Here is a 13,784-nt window from a genome sequence, read left to right as displayed (position 1 = left end):
CACCTTTCAGAACATGGATTCTGTGCTTGCAAACAATTCAGTGTAACAATCACTACTTTAGAACAAAGTCGTTAATCTCCAAAAATACTTAATAAAACGTATTATTTAGAGAGCAAACAACACTGATGTCTAATTTTTACAATTCATCCGCTGTTTCACGGGACTATTTTCTGTCTCGTTCCCTAGTATTAAGTGACACCAACAATTTGATCCTATCTCATCTTCTGAGACAGCACACGCGAACCATGGATACAAAAGCGGGCTTTGAGGAGCGTAGTCAATTCCTTCCAGCTTCAAACAGACTGAGATAGTATCTACAATAAGGCGCTTTTATGTGCAATGTGGCCCTGTCTCACTACGTGAATTTAATCAAGATCAATCCGAGCTTGATCGTTAGCACAAGTGACCTCAGAGGGAAACCGCGAGGCCAGAAGCGTAACACAAACAGTTTCAGCCCACCACATAAAATGGAGTATTGTATCCGTATAGAAGGTATGTGCATCATGTGCATATAAAGATATACTTGCATGGGCTAATAAGCTTGATTTATTCATCATTTGTCATTTTTATACTCAGTGTTTCAGTAAACATAACAGGGCTGTACTGTGGCAATTTTACTCTGCAAGCACACAATCCACCAAGTGGCTCTCTACCAGTCTGCCGGTCTTAAATAATTTCCTATAGAATCTGGAAGGTTGCATGCTGCTCTTTTGTTAAGTCTGTCTATTCCAATGTTGTCCACCCTATTGCATTTTCATACCATTTGCGGTGACCAGCAGATTTCTCATTAGTTTGGACCACTTGCTCTCTTCAGTGTGCCTTTTATTTATATATTTGACTCATTGCAAACCGTCTGCCTTGTCTACGCAACTGGAGCTTTTTTTAACTTTCCATTGGTAACTCCAGAATTCTGGGATTTCAATTCCCTGAACAGTCGTGCATTGTTCCTTTCTTCTGCTGACAGTGAAGTGGGTTTTTACAGCAGCCTCTTCGAGCAAACGCTTCATGAAAGCAAGAAGCCGATCGCAGCCTTTCTGCGAGCCATGGAAAGCACATGCAATTTTAATACATCATCGGTGCGCTTGATTTAGATCGTGCCTTTCTCCCGTTGTCTTTGATGCCCCCTGCGTATGGTGACCAGATGCCTTGAATCCCATGTGCAACTTTCTTTTGTTTACCGAAAAAAAAGTGTATCTTTCAAGGGGAGGATTTTGAAAATAAAACATTATTTTTTTCATTGAGGCCGTGTCAAATTCAAAAAGTCGCCACCTGACCTTTCCTTGTGGTGTGTCAGCTTCACATAATGGATTTTGATTATTGTGAAATGTTATCTTCAGATGAGCAGACGGTGGAATAAGGGCTGTGTGCAAACAAGTGTCAGGCATGGAGACTGAGCCGTGGAATCCTCTGTCAGGCTGAGCTTTATCCATCTCTCCCTGGACTCACTCATCAAGGTGATAAACAGCCACAATGCTGACTGTATGTCACCTGGTTTATCTGTGCACGCATTGAAATATTAAATTATTCATGAGTAGATGTTATTTTCAGATGCCCCAGTAGCAGCTTTTGAGACCAGCTTTTAATATTTGCACCATTGTAAATTCTGCTGCATTGAGATTATGGCATACAGTGGCCCTCACTGCTGAGAAGCCTTCCCCGCTGTTCACCAAAAGGATGATCTCTGGCTCACACTGTCTCTCTCTCTCTCTCTCTCACACACACACACACACACACACACACACCCTCTCTCTTAAGGATGCAACGGATTTAACTTCTGGCTTGACAGAAGTTATGCAGTGTTTCCAAAGTATTTTAGGGCATGAACACATAAGACCAGCTGTCCTTTCCTCCCCTTCTCTCACTGTTCCAGAGTAAAACCTGGCTTTAGGAATAACAAGGAATGTAAAATAAAAGGTGTATCGTATTTATAAGCCTTGTATGAACAAAAATGAAGAAAAAAAATAGGAGCTGAATTAAATAGCAGATCTTGAGAAATGAAAAATATAGCCGTTTCCTTTCCAAAACATATTCACAACCAATGCTAAATATTTCTATTACTGTGAAGGTTTTATTTTAATGAGGTCCTCGGTTTGTGGCAGGCACTTCTCTCTGAGCAGGATCATGGTCTGTAAGCACAGAGGATTGTGTCAGCTGTCCTGAATTTGAGAAATACAGTACCAGTAAAAAATATGTACATGCCTACTCATAGAAGGGATTTTTCTTTATTTTAACTATTTTCCACATTTTAGAATAATAATAAAGACATCAATCCTATGAAATAACAAAAATGGAATTATGTAGTGACCAAAAACCTGTTAAACAAATCTGAACTATCTTTAGATTCTTCGAAGTAGCAAAAAATATTTTTTTTATTATATATTTATTTATTTATTTATTTTTTTTGGAAAGACATTCATACAAAGGCATCAACTTCAACTTTATATTTGTCTAAGAAACAAATTTAAACCATTTAAGCATAAGTCTTTAAATAAAAATGTCTTCGAATGCATATTTCTCATTTTAATCAGGTCTGTCCAAACTTTTGACTGATACCATGTGTGGCCCTTTCCTGGCCATATGTAGGACAGAACATGAGGAAATGCACCTCTGTTTCTACTCTACTGCCTATTTCCCCTGCCAACTCTTTTCATTGTGGCCTGTCTTACTGGAGGAGCTGTGGTCACTTAGGCATATATTTGTTTGGGATCTTTTATTCTGACATGTTACTGTGCCAGGGAATAGCCCTGGGTCAGAGCCCAACAGCATTTACTGGTTCCGTTTATTTCATCTTGTGAGTGTTTGATATATTTGGTTTTGTCAGCAGCAGTCAATTCTTTTGAGTACAGTGTGGATCATGTAGTTTTACCACTGCTGTTAAGCTGTTTTTTGAGAAATGGTTGTGACAGGCCGTGACTGTCTGGGCATAGCTGGCTACTCAGATGTGACTTGTGCTGGTGGGAGTGTTGGTCAGGTCAAGACTTAGGCCTAGAATTTTGCTCCTTTCTTCCAGTTGTTGGCAGGTCTAGTCTGGCTCTGAATGCATTACTTGAAGAGCTTCTGCATTGTGTGAAACGTTTAATTTTCCTTCCAGTGTTTTGTGGTTGGAGTTTAAGAGTGGACTCCAAATTCACATCCATAAGGATTAGTCCAATCTGTATTGGTGGTTAAAGTTGTATAGTATTATTATAGCTTATTACTCCCAGTGTGCTTGCTCCTGACGTGCATTTATGGCTGATGTGAAGCTGATGATTGGGAAGTGTAACTGGTGATCTATTCCAACGTGGTGTCACCTAGATTGAAGTGGTACCAGGTTTTTGGTGAGCTTGGTATTGTCTGGAAAACCATCATTACAATGTAGTTCAGACTTACTGCCGGTGCCCAGGTGTGACAGTACTGCTGTAACAGAGCCAGGTTTCACTCCAGGCCCTGCTACGCTATCCAAAAACAACAGAAATGGGTCATCTGCAAATTTGATTTCTTTGTCCCCAGGCTCCAGACTGCTGTAACACTCCAGCCAATTCATTGATATAGATGCTTAACAAAGCTGGACTCAGACTGTAGCCCTGCCATACTCCATATCCCTGGGTGAAGAACTGTGTTCTTTTGTTTCCAGTTTTCATGCCACATTTGTTTTCTGTATACAGTGATTTAATAATGTTATAACTTTGCCCCCTCTACCACTATGAATAAGTTTTATAAATTTGTCATTCAGGTCAAGCTGTGGCAGTGCAGTGTAGTGGTGAGGAGCAAAACTTGTAACCAAAAGGTTTCCAGTTCAATTCCCCACTGGGGCACTGCTGTTGTACCTTCGGGCAAGGTACTTAACCTAAAATTGCTTCAGTAAATATTCAACTGTATAAACAGTTAACATGTAAAAAATTGTAACCTATGTAAGTTGCTCTGGTTAAGAGCATCTGGTAAATGCCAGTAATGTAAATCCTTTTTTAAATTCATCAAGGCAGGGTGAATATTTTTCCTTTATTTGTTTGGTGGACATAGTTGTTAAAATTTTTATTTAATTTATAAAATTTTTATATATATTGAGGTTCAGGTGGAATTTAGTTCGTAATTTTCTCTTCCTTTGTAGAGATGTTTAAATTTTTTTTCCAAACATAGCCACTAGTTGTGTTAGCAGTGTTTTATCTAATGTTAAATTTTCTCCATAAATCCCAAACTGAGTGGGCTTTGTTTAGCCCCCTTGTGTGATTTGGGACAGTTTTCCACCATATAGTATTTTTTGTCTGTATTCTGTGAGGGCTTGTTGGTATTTTAGTGTCACTCTGAGTCGTTGGGGTTCCTGTTCCTCTTATTGTGCTGTCTTGCTAATGCTAGAGGTGCCACACCATTTCGTATGAATGAATGTATTTATTTATTTATTTTTCCATGATTGGATTGATTTTATTTCAAACCTTGATTTTTTTTTTTTGCAGTTTTATAAAATGTTGCCTGTGTTTTTATGCACATTTATCTCTGCATATTGGGGTTGTTTATTCAGGAAGCTTGTTAGCATGCTTTGAGTCTCAGCAGTGTCTCCATGTCGCCTGCGAGTCTGCAGTGTTTCCCTGTCTTCCCCGTGCGGTCAGGAGTTTGCTTGCAGGGCTTTGATCTTCTGTGGCATGTTTTCTGGATTCATTTTCAGATACAGAGTTATCTGACTGGCCTGACAAGAGGCGCTTGTGGCGTGACGATAAGTGCGTTTATCCGTTCTGGGTCCGTGTCTGTAGTTGCATAGGCCACCATGCTGCTACCCAGCACTGAGCCGTGCGTGAATCTCCCTAAGAGACCGCCCGCGTCCTGCTGCTAATGATGCACAGACCAAGGCCTTTACGGATGTGCAGTAATTTGTTTCCACTCTGATTCACCGCACTGTCATAGCTGTGCCTTTGTGTGGTACAGAGGGATGCCTCTAAACAGGTGGGTATTTCCCTCTGTGCTGAGATAGGATATCTCTCTGCCACCCTCTCTCTCTCTCTCTCTGTCTGTCTGTCTGTCTGTCTCTCTCTCTCTCTCTCTCTCTCTCTCTCCCTCTCTCTCTCTCTGTCTGTCTGTCTGTCTGTCTCTCTTTCTCTCTCTCTCTCCCTCCCCCTTTCTCTGTTGGGTGTGTGGTGTCCATGTTTGTGATGCTGAATGGCATTCCATCAGTAGCTGGGACCTGCAAAATGGACTGTGGGTTCCCTGCCAAGAGTGTTTGTGCATATTTGTGAATGTCTTTGTATGTCTTTTTGTATGTGTGTGTGTATGTAAATGTGTATCTGTTCAAATGTGTGTCTATGCATGTCTGTGTGTGCATGTACACTTTTGTGAATGTGTGTGTGTGTTTGTGTGCATGTGTATGTGTTCAAATGAGTGAATGTCCATGTCTATGTCTGTGTCGGTGTGTGTGTGTGTGTGTCTGTGTCTGTGTCTGTGCATGTAATGTGTGTAATCCCACTCTGAAGCTGATTTTGAGTTTTATTGTTAAATATACTGGACACTCAATCCTCCCTGATATTTTGAACCCATTTGTTTTATGAATCTCCGCAGGGGTCTCTGAAAGTTGTGTGGAAGGAGCATAATTGGTTCAACTCTGAATATTCATTGCTCATTAAGATGCAGGTCATGGTTTATTTTACTTCACAGGTATATCCTTCTCTAACAGGCCAAGATTTCATCAACATTCAAAAGCCATGAGATTTTTCAAAAGCTCTGGGAAGAGTGCCACAAAACTAATTTTTAACCTGATGTGTTTCCTAAACTGTTGGCAGCTTAATTGCCACCAATTTAAAAGGATTCAAAACATTTTCTTTTCACAGCGCACTGATCCTGAACAAAGGACTAATTAAAATGATAATTGGAGGAAGGAACTGTTATCTCTCTTGCAGTGCATTCTATGAAAATGTATGTAATTATTATAACTAGTCAGCCTTTTATTACCATAACAAAGACCACTTGTCTCAAGGGGCAGACACTGAATTGCTTTTTATGAATATTAGTCATAAATAGTTAGGAGTATGTCTGTTGGGGGTGGGGCGTGAGGGCTTAGTATAGCACCCAAACATTAACAAGGAGGAGAAAAACAATTCATTCATTATGCAGTGGACTTTCTGAGGAGTCTCTCACGCCCGGGTTTTTCGCCGGCTCGGAGGAGCGATTCACTGGGTTCCCGGAAAGATCTATTTTGCCCGGGCCCTTTGTGATGAAAAAATCTGCTGACGTCCACCGGTTCATTCAGCCTCGGCGGGACAGACGTTGTTATAAATAGGGACGCGGCAGCAGTCTGCCGAGCTCCGACCGGGCCTGCAAATCACTGCCTCTGCGCTTCTCTCCTTCCTCTTGTCTTTTGGCTCCACGGTGCTTCACTGCCAAGTTGCCGAGTTAAATCGCCAACATGGAAAAAAAAAAACATCCCTCGCCGACGGCATATCGTTGAGATCAAAAGACGCACTGGTCCCGCGGACGTCTGCATAATAAGACAGACGAAGCAGACGAACATGGAGCTTCTACCCCTCAGCGAAACTTGCATCTCATTCATCAACTTGAGGGGATTTTGGAATCTTTTTTGTTTGTTTGTTTGTCATCCAGACATAAAGAGCTGAAACTCATAGTATTTCTGCCAGCGCTGGTGCCAGTGACTGTCAGGCTGCCCGATAAGTTGAATGCAGAGTCTTTATGAGTCAGCAGGCAGCCGGAACAAGAACCCTAAGAAATCTGAAGTCATTTTTGAACACTGTGGACTGAGCAGCTCGATGCATCATTCCCTCCGCTGACACGGTCTCCAACTTTCTAAATGAGCCAATCCGCTAAAGCAGGAATGTTTGCTCCAATGTGAGATTTTTCTGTAACATTCTGTCACCAAAACAGTCCAGTACAAGGCATTGAATGCAATGTGCGCTTTAAGGTCATTGGCTTGAAAAATATGTGCCTTGAAACAATTAAGAGGAAAAATAATGTTTGGTGACGTTTGACCTTTGCAGTGAAATCATTGTGTGTGGTCGATTAGGGACATTCCATCTTCACTTCATCTTCATTCCATCTGGAGATGCACATGCTCTCTCACACACATGCATGTGCACAGATACACATGTACACACACACACACACAGGTATACAGATACACACAGAGATGTACAGATACACACATAAACACATACATACACAGATACACACACACACACACACATAAATTTGCACACGTACACGTACAGACACATACACATTCACACGCTCACGAGCACACACGTACACGTCACGCATATATTCAGGGGATATTCCTGTAGACTTCCTTAAACCGAACGCCCAAGAGCGAGATAACAACGGCCCTGCCTCCAATCAAATCAGAGAGCCCTTACATAATGAAAGCCTCCATCAAAGGAAGAGAGAGGAAACTCTACATTGTCTGTGCTCAGGCTCTATGCTGCTGATGAAAAACCAGTGAACCAAATGCTCCAAGATGACCCTATTGTCTAACAGTCATTTTAAACACAAAAAATGTACTAAAGGTCTGATGGCTATTCAATTCCAGCACACAAACATATACACAAACAAATTTATTTTATTGCTATTTTCAATTTTTTTTTCATTCATACCTTTGGTGACTAGGTGTGTCAGGTACAAAAAGGTAACTACTGCTTAAGTGACAGTTGGTAAAATCACAGAGCTCCCCTGATCTGAAAAGAATATTCAGTATCAGACAGAGTAAGCGGAGGCTGATAAAATGCCCAGAACCAGACCAAGTTTTTTCAAGAAACAAAAGTCCTGGAAGATAAAATAGTGCACAGACAGTAGTAATGGAGGATGTTGGTTTAAAATGTAAGCCTGAGGATAAAGCATCAGAATGGGCAGGGGTTAGCTTCGCTTATAGAACGGGCTTCCAGAGAAAAACAGGCAGCAGAACAAGTTCCTCCACATTCCCTTGCTGGACCACAGTTTCTTGTTGTATCGTCATGAGAATGTTTTACACCAGTCATTGTACAGCTTCCCCTTCCCAAATTAAGCACTTTCATAGGTTATATGTAACCATTTTGTCAGCTTTTTGAAGTATATACTTGGGTGTTTTTAGTGTTAGTGTTTTAGTTTTTAGTCTCAAGAGCAAATCGTCTGTTTGGTATTGTACCATAATTTACTGTGTCCATATTTCATCCTGTGTTAAATAACACACAGATTAATCACATTGTTGCTGCCGTTACCATCACTCTGTAATTCTTCTTGTGCCGCTAGAACACCATTACAATTCTTTGAAGTTATATCCCCTACTGTTTGGCTTAAAATATGTTAAATGTGCTCTGCAATAATGTCTTTGTTGAGAGCACTATATCAAATTAAATCTGACTGATTGGTACACAATGCAGCTACTGTGATTTGCTCACATTTCCACGGTAGTTGAGCCTATTGCCTGCGACGAAGCAACACAAGAGAAGAGGTTTTGTGTGGTGACATCTAACCCTCCAACTGTCCGGTTCCCTTTCGTTGACGGGAACTGGATACGACCGGATGACCCATGGCTGTGTTGTAACAGTACTATCATTCTCCATGGGCTCATTGCCAGACAAACTCCCTTGTTCATACGATGGTGATATTCTGCAAGTATATGGCAGCGTGCACTGCAGGGATGTTATGCCACATTGCCTCTGCAAAAGGGAGGGGTACAGAGGAAATAAAATGCCATGGTACAGTGACTCTGCGAGACGATGCACAGACGATCAAGGTCTTTGGTGACATCACGCTCCACATAAAAGATCCCCTTGTGCGCCCTGTCCTTAATAGCACAGGGGATTAGAATTCTTCCCTCAGATCTGGAAATCACATTTCCCAGCTGCGAAGCCCAGCACGCAGTAAAACGTATTTTTGTTTTTTTTTTGTTTTTTTTTTCAAGGCAAAGATGACGGGTTTTTGTGCTGCACGCTTTACGAGCTGACAATGCATGACACTCATTATCTTGTTTGTGGAAAAGAGCAGGGGAGTGGGAGAGAGAAGGAGAGGGAGGGAGAGAAAGGGGGAGAGGGAGGGAGAGAGAGGGTCCTGCTGTGCTCCAGCTCTCAGGATCTATCAGAGCCAATTAGAACTGAAGCCATTTTCATACAGGACAACTTTTCCCATGTACCCAATGTATTTATTTACCTTTTTATCCACCTCAGGATAGTCTTGTGAGAATTGGCCTTTTGAGAAAACTTCCTAAGATTACACCTGACCATAAGTATATGGCTTGCCAGTATACTTGATATTCTTGTTCTCTAGTGCATCTTGGGAAAGTCAAATGAAAAGATGCGTTTATACTTGGTATGATAGTACATTTTTTGTTACCCGCTGTAGGATTGAGGTTCCTTTTCTCATGCTTTCTCATGTTTATTTTGGTTTGCAGGCTATTTATCAGTGTTTAAGTTGTAGTATTTTTGTTTATGAAAACATAATGCAGGAGTCATTGCTGGATTGTTTTGTAATAGAACCCACATCCCACCACTAAAGAACACGTGTGCAAGTAAATGAGTCCAGGAAGTGGCAAGTGACCAAGGGTGATGCGGCGGGTTAAATATCTAGGGAATCTCAGCAGAATGAGTCCTGTGACAGTAAGTCTACAGGCTCAAATGCAGTTTTCTTCACTGTGTTTAAGAACACAGTAAACATTTTCTCTTTCTATAGTCTTACATTTGGATTTTATAGGCATCTCTCTGATCATTTTCCATAATACAGCATTTTCCATAATACACATCCGCAGCAGATACATAACACTTCCTCTGTGACTGTAAATTTCTTCACTCATAGCTGAGTTCACTGGTTAATTGATGGGATGAGTGTGGTGTAGTGGTAAGGAGCAGGGCTTGTAACCGAAAAGTTGCACTGCCTTTGTACCCTTTGGCAACCTACTTAATCCAGAACTGCCTCAGTTGATGACAGTAATTGGGGGGGATGGCATGAATGGATCCAGCAACAGGTACTAGTGTTAAGAGGAGAGCTCTGCAGAGAAGAGGTGGCAGATATTTGTCAGAGAGAGACCAATAACTGTGCTGATCCTAGGGGCCTCTGGTTTTGTCATATACTGTATCCTTATATCCTTGTATATCCTGACTGCTGTCTAGGAGAGTTTGGCAGGTAATGGAACGGTTCAACGTTTGTTGATAAGGTCCCATGACCAATGTTTTATAAATACATACATGAATTTTTGAATATAATAATCTATGATAGAGATCAGTCATGCTATAATACTTACACTAACTATTCTTTCTCTTCTTTTTCTTCTTCTTCTTATTATTATTATTACTAATGTAGTTTGTATCCATTAGTCACTTCAGCCAAGCCGTACCTATGGCCCGTATGAATCCTACTTACTATACAATTCCCGTCATTCCCTGTCTTTGCCTCAAGGTCACCCAGAGTTAATGAGTCACAGACAATGCTGTTCTTAAGATGGAACACACGTCCTTTGTGTAGAGGAGGGCTGTAAAAAACCCTCCTCTCTTAGGCTGAACGCACACATCAGTCAAACATGCTCCGCTTCTGCAGAACCAAGCAGCCCATTTACGCAGCCCAGTCACTGTGAGAAATTAGCCTTCCTCGGGGACTGATTTCTTCCCTGGGTTAAAAAAGAGTCGGCCCCTTCAGCAGCACCATCTAACGTTCACACGGCAACGGAAGCTGGCCTTCCAAGCCCAGCTTTCTTTCTGGACTCTGTAGAAAATCTATTTTTAAACCCAGAGCCGCTTTCCCTCAATTTTTTATATTCCAGCCACAAATAGCTATTGTGGTGCTCACAGCGAAAGGGCAGAGGTATTTGTTTGTTTGGCTTTGAGGTTGGACAGACCAAAGACGTGGGTGTTCGAAATGTGGCGTTCCTCTGTCAATTATTAAAAAAAAAGTGACTTACTCATCTGATGTTCTCTAATACCCATGAACTTCAGACTATCTACAGTCTACGTTTATGCAACACATTCTATGCTACATGTAGTATTCGGGTAAATACTGAGGAGCAGGTAGCGAATGTGTTTTTAATGCAGCTGAGCTTGTTTGATGTGAGTATACAGTAAACTACCTCTCCTGATTGCTGAGGCAGAGTAGCAGTGGCCATGATGGGTTGTGTCCTCATTCCAGCAGTACATCACATTACATTACATTACATTACATCATTGAGCAGACGCTCTTACCCAGAGCAACTTCGAAATGAGTGCATCACCATGCCAAGAGTAATAATGGAGAAGTATTTCAGGGGCTGAGTAAGATACTGAGTTAACTGCTAAACTAGTGTACAGTGCTTTTTTACTAGAAAATAGGGATAGATAGGATAGATAGAGAGGAAGGTAGACTAGAGATACAGCTTGAAAGGAAGAGTGTTCAGCTTTCTCTCGAAGGCTCCCAGGGAGTTTGTTGTACGAGTCTCGACAGGAAGCTCATTCCACCAGTGTGGAGCCAGTACGGAGAAGAGGCGGGTCCGAGCGATGCTGCCCTTGTGTTTCGGGACACAGAGGCGACCCGAGGTAGCGGAGCACAGCGCTCTTACTGGCTTGTAGGCCCTGATCGTGTCCTGTAGGTATCGGGGGGCTGATCCATTTATCCCTTAAAGGTGACAGCAGTAAAAACAGTAAAAGTGAAGTGTGTAGGAATGCACACAGTATCGCAGGGTACAACAGCTGAAGCCACAAACACACACACACACACACACACAGTGCAGCCACTGAAGCCAGTGGAAGTGTGTGAGCAAAAGAGTGGCAGAGGCCATTTGCACACTGGCAACTGCATAGACACACACATACATACCAAATACACACACACACACACACACACACACACACACACACACATAGACACACATACCATATACACACACAAATGCCTACATATGCACATACATACACATATACACACACACACACACAGAAACAAACATGCATATGCTAGCAATCATTATTTGCTAGGCTGATATATCCCTGTAGCCAGGTCACACTCTTTCGAGCTTCATAAATGCGTGACACAGGTATTGTAAGGCCTTGGATTGTTTTTATCCTCAGTTTGTTGCAATGTGCTTTAGCCCACAGAGTTCAGTACCGACTTATCTCTCTTGTCCTCGCTCAAATTATGCTTAACTGAATACAAATCCAAGCTACGTGATTAATATTTCCTCTCAGTAATCGTCTGAGAAATGTCGAGGAAATTGTTTTTTTTTTTCTCACAAGCATGAGATTAGCCTGTGAACATTTTGCGAATGTATTCTCCTCTTAAACAACCTCTAGGGTGGTTGTATGAGAAAACAAACCTCTGGGAAAGTGTACAGTTGGATGTACCCATCACTTATAAATCTGCCTTTTAAGGTTGTTTGTCTTACTGTGTGCCTGGTATGTCTGACATTTTATCTCATTTACAAATAATTACTGTCTTTATCCAGCACACAGAAACTGCTTTCCAGCTCTAATTACATATACATGTTAAACGCTGGGTGCTGGTGTTTATTTCCCTTCAACAGCCCCAGGGGCTTTATGTTCCCACGCAGTATAAGGCGTGGAGTAAGGCAGAGTAAGGCGTGGTGTGACCTCTGTCACCTGACTTTACTCCCCCCCAAGGTTCTCTCTCACCCGTAGCATTGTAAATGCGGGGTGTGTGAAAACGTGTTTTTCTGACGTCGTGTTACCCGCCCCACCTCAAAGGATAAACAAAAAAAGAACCAGGTTGTCCTTGTCGCCGCGGCAACAGACAATCTCTCTCTCTCTCTCTCTCTCTCTCCCCCCCCCCCCCCCCCCCAGGGGCCAAGAGGACTGAGTGTGTTGGTCATTGCTTCGCACTTTGCGGAGTGAAAAAGTCGATCGAAGCTGGCGGTCAGTTGTGGATGCTCCCACCGCTAGCCCCTGTGTCAGTTAGAATTGAGTTATCAGGTGGAGTTGAATCGATTTCTAGCACATCAGAAAGGCTAATTGCAAGCACGGCGTCAGCCTCCCCCCAAACAGTCAAACTGGCCGTGAGTGATGTCTGTGGTGGTGTCACTGAGGAATCAGGAGATTGTGCTGTAACCAATCAGGGCCTTGCCTTCCACATGCTGTCTGTCGTTTTCAAATCGGTATCATCTCACTGGACACCTGATTTTATTCACACAGTACGTAATCACGGATGTAGAAGAATTAAAAACATATACACCTATGATCAGGATTCATACTCTCAGATAATATAAACAGGCAAATGAAGAGCCCATTTGATGCTTATTCAGGGCTGAGCAGGCATCTTTGGATGCAGATTTGTGGCTCGTTCATTTCGTTTTACGAGGAAGTTAAGTGTCCCCGCAGAACTCCTCCCATGGCAACATTCGTGCAGGAGTCACCACAAATGAGAAGAGAAGGCAGGGCCTTATGACTCATTAGTCCATATGGGAAACAAGCTGGTGGCTGTGAATGAGTGACACCAATCCGTTCAGATTAAAAAAAGAATGGCCATTGTGAGATTTTTGTCCAATAAAGTCCATTTTACGTACCTCCATTGTGCCAGATCATGTTATGTACTGTCGCCATCATCTTATATGAGACTATTTTATATAAAGAGAGATATGAGCAGAACAGCTGAATGGAACATGCATGCTATCCCATGCTTTAAATGGATAAATATTGTTATATTTCTGTTGGAGCATAACATAACTCTGCCACAGCTGGTGACCCAGAAAGGAAGGAGATGGTGAACTCTGGATCCAGCTCTGATTTCACTGATTTTGCTGTGAGAAATAAAAACTGAAATTACGCATCTCCTCTGACACAGACAGTAATTTGAATCCATGCAACATCTGAGGCTCAGGATAAAGCATTATCAACAGCTTTTCCTGGGCATGAGCTACCATTCTG

Source organism: Megalops cyprinoides, chromosome 12 (assembly GCF_013368585.1).
Source record: "Megalops cyprinoides isolate fMegCyp1 chromosome 12, fMegCyp1.pri, whole genome shotgun sequence".
Taxonomy (NCBI): Eukaryota; Metazoa; Chordata; class Actinopteri; order Elopiformes; family Megalopidae; genus Megalops; species Megalops cyprinoides.
The sequence above is the reverse complement of the archived record's forward strand: the minus strand, read 5'-3'. Positions refer to the sequence as shown.